Source organism: Chiloscyllium punctatum, chromosome 18 (assembly GCF_047496795.1).
Source record: "Chiloscyllium punctatum isolate Juve2018m chromosome 18, sChiPun1.3, whole genome shotgun sequence".
In the NCBI taxonomy this organism is placed as follows: domain Eukaryota; kingdom Metazoa; phylum Chordata; class Chondrichthyes; order Orectolobiformes; family Hemiscylliidae; genus Chiloscyllium; species Chiloscyllium punctatum.
Window position 1 is genome coordinate 77,242,862 of NC_092756.1, and position 8,303 is coordinate 77,251,164.

The 8,303-nt window shown below is 46.7% G+C and overlaps 2 non-coding genes across 2 annotated transcripts; one reads left to right on the forward strand and one right to left on the reverse strand.

The window, feature by feature from the left end:
* Nucleotides 1-2,345: 2,345 nt before the first annotated feature.
* On the reverse strand, nucleotides 2,346-2,418 carry trnar-ccu (transfer RNA arginine (anticodon CCU)). Its single transcript has one exon. It is a non-coding gene; the product is annotated as a tRNA-Arg (tRNA).
* Nucleotides 2,419-7,252: 4,834 nt separating this feature from the next.
* trnar-ucu (transfer RNA arginine (anticodon UCU)) lies at nucleotides 7,253-7,325 on the forward strand. Its single transcript has one exon. It is a non-coding gene; the product is annotated as a tRNA-Arg (tRNA).
* Nucleotides 7,326-8,303: the final 978 nt, after the last annotated feature.

The window sequence follows — 8,303 nt, forward strand, 5'->3', positions numbered from 1 at the left end:
TTAACACTTGTCTTCATGGCTGATCTTCATCCGAGGTCAAGTCAATTGATCATCTCCGCTGGAAAAGTCCCCAGGTCTGTGTTGGGTGGGTGGTACCTTCTGTCAGACCTGGCTTTGATTCCTCCCTTGGGTGTCTGTTTGTGTGCTTTGGTTTCCTCCCACATTGCAAAAGATATGCAGGTTCGGTGGATTGGCTCTGGGGAGTGCAGGGAGAGAGGATAGGGGTTGGGCCTGGATGGGATGCTCTTCAGAGGGTCAGTGTGGATGGGATGGGCTGAATGGCCTCCTCCCACCCCACTCTAGGGCTTCTCTGAACAAGTTTGGAGCAGATGGTCAGAGCTCCACTGCAAGGCCCAGTCAAGGCTTCGCGAAGGGACTGGCATCCAGGTGTGTGTTCCTACCCTACATTTCTCTGATCTTCCAGAATCTTCTGTGGCTTTGGCCAGTACGATCATGAGCAGGGTTCACAACATCCAATGGGGTCACACCAATACCCTTCACTGTTGTCATGCCAGGAGCTATAAAGTCGATTGACTCAGGCTGACACTTCTCCAATATACAACCCTCACTCTGGTTGGAACTGGTTCTTCTTGAATCTTGGTAACTCTTTGATCTTAGCTCCACTGTTCTCTGGAGCTGATAGCTGCTGTTTAATTTAGTTTGGCCAATTTTCTATCAGGTCAAATTTCTCCAGCTGAGGATCAATTGAGAATGCCTGATTTTGTTGCCACGGTCACGTGACCACACAGGATTGAGATCAGCTGCACAGTGAAGGTTTCAACAAAATCAAAACCCCAAATAAGATTTGAGCCCACAATCTCTGGTTTAGGAAGTTAGTGCCTTACCCATGAGGTCACTGGGGCTATAACAGATAGAGCTACCAATCTATGGACAAAGGAACTTCTGTTTTGGTTGTGTTGGTGTCAGTCTAAGCTATATTCTGTCAACATTACCAGCTGAACCCCAGATTACCTGCATGTTTGGAATTTATGATAAGGTCCAAAATGTCAATGGAAATGATTGAAATCTGGGTGTTCAAGGTTGGAACTGATGGGGCTGTGGCTATGCATTTGGGTCCTTACCTTTCTTAGTCAAGGTATTGAATACAATTGCAAGGAGGCTATGATGGAGATGTGAGGTAGTTAGGCCATCGTTGGAGAACTTGGAGTGCCACATCCACAGATTGGACAAACATTTGTGGGAAGGCAACTGCTGAGGCTGACTCACAGAGTTTACAGAGGGAGATGGATGGGTTAAGGGAGTGGCCAAAAACGCAGCAAATGAAAGACAATGTGTGAATGTGTGAGGTTATACACTTTGGTAGGAAGAATAAAGCAGCTGGATATTATTTCAATGGAGAAAGACAGCAGAAAGTTACAGCACAGAGAGATATGAAATGTGTTTTTGCGGTCTCGCTGTTGATCCTTTGCTGGGACCAACCTTCTTGGTAATATCGGTGAGATGTTCTTGGTTTCTCTTTAGTTCTTGAGTCTGGTTAAGCCAATTGTGATTTGCAGACCGTGGTGAGACTGCGGTCAAGATCACCGTCAGTTTCTTGGATGAAGTCTTCACGACTGGTAACGCTGACAGTCACCAGTGGAGAGTGTCTCTGCCATTATCTGCAGTTGGCCCTGCACATCAACAGTTTCATCAGCAAACCTCAAGAGACAACATCCAAAACCTTTGTGCTCTTGAAGGCAAATCCCTTCTCATTAAGACAAGAAACAAAATGTCTTTAATGTGATGATGTTGATTTGAACATTCGGGATGATCAGGGAAAAGGACCATAGGGACACACACCTGGATGCCAGTCCCTTCACGAAGCCTTGACTGGGCCTTTGACCATCTTCTCCAAACTTGTTCAGAGAAGCCCTAGAGTGGGGTGGGAGGAGGCCATTCAGACCATCACATCCACACTGACCCTCTGAAGAGCATCCCAGCCAGGCCTAACCCCTATCCTCTCACCCTGCATTCCCCAAAGCCAATCCACCAAACCTGCACATCTTTGGGCTGTGGGAGGAAACCAAAGCACCTGGAGTACCCCATGGAGAGAATGTGCAAACTCGACACAAACAGACACCCAAGGGAGGAATCAAAGCCAGGTCCCTGATGCTGTGAAGCAGCAGTGCTACCCACTGACCACCATGCCATCCCCAGGAGAATCTCAGCAGGTTTTCAGCCATTTTGACTGTCCTCTCTCTTTCAGGGAATTCAGCCTTAATCCTGCAGATCCCCAAAAGACTTGTGTCAGGTCACATGGGACACCACATCCCATCAACTGAATGTGGACATGGGGGTGTTTGCAAAGTGGATTAAAGAGCAAGGACACATAAGGAAGAGGCCAACACCCCAGATGGGACTTGAACCCACAATCCCTGGCTTAGGAGGCCAGTGCCTTATCCATTAGGCCACTGGGGCTGCACAGTAAAGACAAAAATAACAGCCTTTAAATAATGCACCCGGACATCTCATTGTGTGTTTTTCTGAGTTTTATTCTCTCACTGCACTCTGGGGATCCAAGATGGTGGTGATCTCAGATGATTATGTTGCAGAGCTTCGCACCACAGCACAAGGGGGAAGAATTTCTATCCCGCCCAATCCAGACCATCGCGATATCCTGGGACTCTGAAAAGGTTGTGGACTCCCAGGACATTGTGAAAAATCAACTTACCTGCGTTTTCATCGTCCAGGGATGTTGAAGAAGGGAGGAGCAGTGTCCGGGGCCAGGCCCCCGGCCCAGCCTGCAGGATCCTTGGACTCGATTACCTCCCAGGCCCTGGGGAAAGAGCTCGCGAAATCTCGTGAGATGTTGGGGAAGCAGATAGAGGTGAATCTGGCCCCGATCTCTATCATGCTGCAGAAGCATGAACAGCAGCTGGGAGCCCTGGAAAAGAGGACGGATGAGGTTGAACACACAGTCACAGAGGTGGAAGCTGATACCAGTTCCTCTAAGGATAGGATCCAAGCATCGGAGGCTGAGGGGTGACCTTACAGAGGTTTATAAAATCATGAGGAGCATGAATAGGGTAAACCACCAAGGTCTTTTCCCTGGGGTGGGGGACTCCAGAACTAGAGGGCTTAGGTTTAGAGTGAGAGGGAAAAGATACAAAAGAGACCTGAGGGGCAACTTTTTCAGGCAGAGGGTGGTGTGTGTGTGGGGAATGAGCTGCCAGAGGAAGTAGTGGAGGCTGGTACAATTACATCGTTTAAAAGGCATCTGGATGGGTATATGAATAGGAAGAGTTTAGAGGGAGATGGGCCGGGTGCTGGCAGGTGGGACTAGATTGGGATGAGATATCTGTTCAGCATGGACGGGTTGGACCGAGGGTGTGTTTCTGTACTGTACATCTCTATGACTCGATGACTGGAAGTGTCAGTCTGAGTAAATCCGTTGTCTAGCTCCTGGCAATGTGACCCCATTGGATGATGTGAACCCAGCTCATGAGCCCTTTGGCCAAAGCTACAGAACATTCTGCAAGATCAGTGAAAAGAATATGAACACACACCTGGATGCTAATCCCTTTGCAAAGCCTTGACTGGGATCTGCAGCAGAGCTCTGACCATCTGCTCCAAACTTGTTCATAAAAGCCCGAGAGTGAGGGGGACAAGCCATTCAGCCCATCAAGTCCACAATCAGCCTCTGAAGAGCATCCCATCCAGGCCCAATCACTATGCTTGCAACCTGCATTCCCCAAAACCAATCCACCAAACCTGCACATCTTTGGGCTGTGGGAGGAACACAATGCACTCCGAGTACCCCATGGAGAGAATGTGCAAACTCGACACAAACAGACACCCAAGGGAGGAACCAAAGCCAGGTCCCTGACACTGTGAGTCACCATGCCAGCCCCAGGAGAATCTCAGCAGTTCTTTCCCCATTATGGCTCTGCTGTCTCTTTCAGGCAATTTCGACCCAATCCTGCAGATCCCCGACAACTTTGTGCAAGTTCGTGTTGGACAGCACTTCCCATCGACTGAATGCAGACATGGGCATGTTAAAAATGTAGATGAGAAGTAAAGCTCAAAGAGGGCAATCGAGGAAAGTTAGCCACTCAGGATAGGGTTTGAACTCGCAATCCCTGGCTTGGGAAGCCCAATGTCTTCTCCATTAGGCCACTGGGGCTACATATCTGCTGTTAAACTGGCAGCCTTTAAATACTGCACCCTGATGGCTCATATTGTGTTTTTCTCAGTTTTATCCTCTCACTGATTCTTTTTTACAACTTCCATCTCATGCTAAAAAATTGGCTGCTTGATAAATCAATCTCGCTTCCCATTTGTCCCCAAACGGACAGATAAGAAACCAACCAAACTCCAACATTGCACAACTCACATCTGAGGAAAATGGAGCGGACAGGAAAATAGCAAAGGGTTCAATGTTATTTTGTGCAACGCTTTCAAGATATTTGCAGTTAGTGGGGAGGAAGTAGGTGGAGATGTTGCAAAAGGTTGCATTGAGGACAAATGCTTTCTTTGGTTAGACCATACTTGGAATACTGCGACTAGTTCTGGTCGCCCTATTATCGGAAAGATGTGGATGCTTTGCAGAGGGTTCAGAGGAGGTTTACCAGGATGCTGCCTGGACTGGAGGGCTTATCTTATGAAGAGAGGTTGACTGAGCTCATTGGAGAAAAGGAGGAAGAGAGGGGACCTAATTGAGGTATACAAGATAATGAGAGGCATGGATAGAGTCGATAGCCAGAGACGATCTCCCAGGGCAGAAATGGCTAACACCAGGGGTCATAATTTTAAGCTGGTTGGAGGAAAGTATAGAGGGGCTGTCAGAGCCGGGTTCTTTACACAGAGACTTTTGAGAGCATGGAATGCGTTGCCAGCAGCAGTTCTGGAAGCAAGGTCACTGGGGACATTTAAGAAACTGCTGGACATGCATATGGTCACAGACATTTGAGGGTGCATACATGAGGATCAATGGTCGGCACAACATCGTGGGCTGAAGGGCCTGTTCGGTGCTGTACTGTTCTGTGTTCTATGTAGTATGTTCTAAATCAACAGAATCTTAGCGGGCATTCAGCCCATTGTGGCTGCGCTGTCTCTTTCAGACAATTCTCCCCAAGATCACCCAAATCCTGGAATTGCCTTGTCCAAGTTTCTATTACACATCATTCGCCATAATCTCAACACAGGCACAGTGATTTTGAACAGAGTAGTTGAAAAATGCAGTCAATTTGGATCGTGATAAAGTTGGCATGGGACAAAAGTCGAGGAGAAAGTGAGGACTGCAGATGCTGGAGATCAGAGCTGAAAATGTGATGCTGGAAAAGTGCAGCAGCTCAGGCAGCATCCAAGGAACAGGAGAATCGAGGATTCGGGCATCAGCCCTTCTTCAGGAATCATGGGACAAAGGTCAGCTACAAAGACCAAGCTTAAAACATGAGCAGCCCAGAGGGAATTTGAACTCACAATCCCACACTTAGGAGGACAGTGGTTTACCCAATATGCTACTTGGACACACATAGTCATTTGCAAGTGTAAAGTCTTGGCATCAAGCGAGCGTTACGGCCCAGCATGTTCCAACATCTCAGATGACATGTTGAGGGATACACTAAAGTTTCGGTCAGATGCTGCCAAGATGTAACAGGGAAACAACACAGTCTCAGGTCTTTCTGACAAATTATCACATCATTCTTTCAATTCTCAGACCCTCTTGTTGCCTGACAATGAACAGAGATCGGTTCCTGCCCAAGTAGAAAATGCCTTTTTGTTCACAACGATACAGAAGCTTTGAGAAATGTCAACATTCCAATGTTTTGTTGGTTCTTATCTCTCTGCATAGACTGTACACAACTGATTTAGAATAAAGGAAAGCATATCAAATGCCTTCTTCACTATCCTATCAATCTGTGACTCTATTTTCAAGGAGCTATGAACCTGCACTCTCAGGTCTCTTTGTTCACCAACACTCCCTGGGACATTCCCATTAAGTCTATAAGCCCAGCTAAGATTTGCTTTCCCAAAATGCAGCACCTCGCATTAATCTAATTTAATCTCCACCCATCACTCCTCAGCTCATCGGCCCTTCTAATCAAGATCCCGTTGTAATCTGAGGTAACCTTCTTTGCTGTCCACTACACCTCCAATTTTGGTGTCATCTGCAAACTTACTAATGATACCTCATAATGATACTAACATATATATGTAAATGACGGAAAGCAGTGGACCCAGCACTGATTCTTGTGGCACTCCATTGGTCACAGGGCTCCAGTCTGAAAAACAACCCTCCACCACCATCCTCTGTCTCCTACCTTTGAGCCAGTTCTGTATCCAAATAGCTAGTTTTCCCTGTATTCCATGAGATCTAACCTTGCTGATCAGCCTCCCATGGGGAACCTTGTCAAACTCCTTACTGAAGTCCATATAGATCACATCCACCGCTCTGCCCTCGTCAATCCTCTTTGTGACTTTTTCAGAAAACTCAATCATGTTTTTGAGTCATGATTTCTCCAGCGTTTTCTCTGTTTATAGATTTCCAGCATTCACAGCATTTAGCTTTTATTGGACAGCTTGCCATTTCACTTGGCAATGAAAAACATTTTGTGATTTACACATGAACGAACTGAAACTAACCTGATCATTCGAAAAGTTGAGAGACTTCACACACAATCCAGATTTTTTTCAATATATAATTTCAGTGACATCACACTGTAAACTTTTGCCATAAATTCTGTGTCTTACAATCTTATACTCCACAACCACCTGATGAAGCAGCAGTGCTCCGAAAGCTAGTACTTTGAGATAAACCTGTTGGACTACAACCTGGTGTTGTCTGATTTTTAACGATGATTATTCGAAACTTGCACAAGGTAATTCCAGGAAATGGGATATCTTGGGGTGAATTGTCTGAAAGAGACAGCACAGCCACAATGGGCTGAATGCCTGCTATGATTCTGTTGATTTGTCCTCAATGCAGCTGTTTGCAACATCTCCACTTACTCCTTCCTCACTAACTGCAAATATCTTGAAGGTGCTGCACAAAATAACATTGAGCCCTTTGCTATTTCCTTGTCTGCTCCATATTCCTCAGACTTGAGTTGTGCAACATTTGAGTTTGGTTAATTTCTCGTCTGTCCGTTTGGGGACAAATGGGAAGTGAGATTGAGTTATCAAGCAGCCAACAATTTAGCATGAGATGGTTGGGGTCAAAAACAATCAGTTCGAGTTTCACACTCAGAAACACACAGTAAGAGAGGTCGGGTGCAGTACATAAAGGCTGTGATTTCCAGCCCAGTGTGTGGCCCCAGTGGCCTAATGGATATGGCACTGGCCTTCTAAGCCAGGGCTTGTGGGTTCGAGTCCCATCTGGGGTATCAGTTACTTGCCCTTTGTCAACTTTTTTTCTAATCTACTTTGGGAAAATCTCCATGTCTGCATTCAGTTGATGGGAAGTGGTGCCCGACATCTTCTTGCACAAGATTTACAGGATTGAGGTGAATTGTCTGAAAGAGACAGCACAGTCACAATGGCTGAAAACCTGCTGAGATTCTCCTGGGGATGGCATGGTGGCTCAGTGGGTAGCACTGCTGCCTCACAGTGTCAGGGGCCTGCCTTTGATTCCTCCCTTGGGTGTCTGTTTGTGTCGAGTTTGCACATTCTCTCCATGGGGTACTCCGGGTGCTTTGGTTTCCTCCCGCAGCCCAAAGATGTGCAGGTTTGGTGGATTGGCTTTGGGGAATGCACGGTGAGAGGATAGGGGTTGGGCCTGGATGGTATGCTCTTCAGAGGGTCAGTGTGGATGTGATGGGCTGAATGGCCTGCACTACTCACGCAAGGACTTTTATGAACAGTTTTGGAGAAGATGGTCAGAGCTCCACTGCAGGACCCAGTCAAGGCTTCGCTAAGGGTTTGACGTTCAGGTGTGTTTTCCTCTTCTCCTGTCCCTTCTTCCAGAATCTTCTGTGGCTTTGGCCAATACGGTCATGAGCTGGGTTCACATCATTCATTGGGGTCGCACCAATACCCTTCACTGTTGTCATGCGAGGAGCTATAAAGTGGATTGACTCAGGCTGACACTTCTCCAATACACAACCCTCAGTCTGGTTGGAACTGGTTCTTCTTGAACCTTTGTAACTCTTTGATCTTAGCTGCACTGTTCTCTGGAGCTGATAGCTGCTGTTTAATTTAGTTTGGCCAATTTTCGATCAGGTCAAATTTCTCCAGCTCAGGATCAATTGAGAATGCCTGATTTTGTTGCCATGGACACGTGACCACACAGGATTGTGATCAGCTGCACAGTGAAGATTTCAACAAAATCAATACCCCAAATAAGATTTGAGCCCACAATCTCT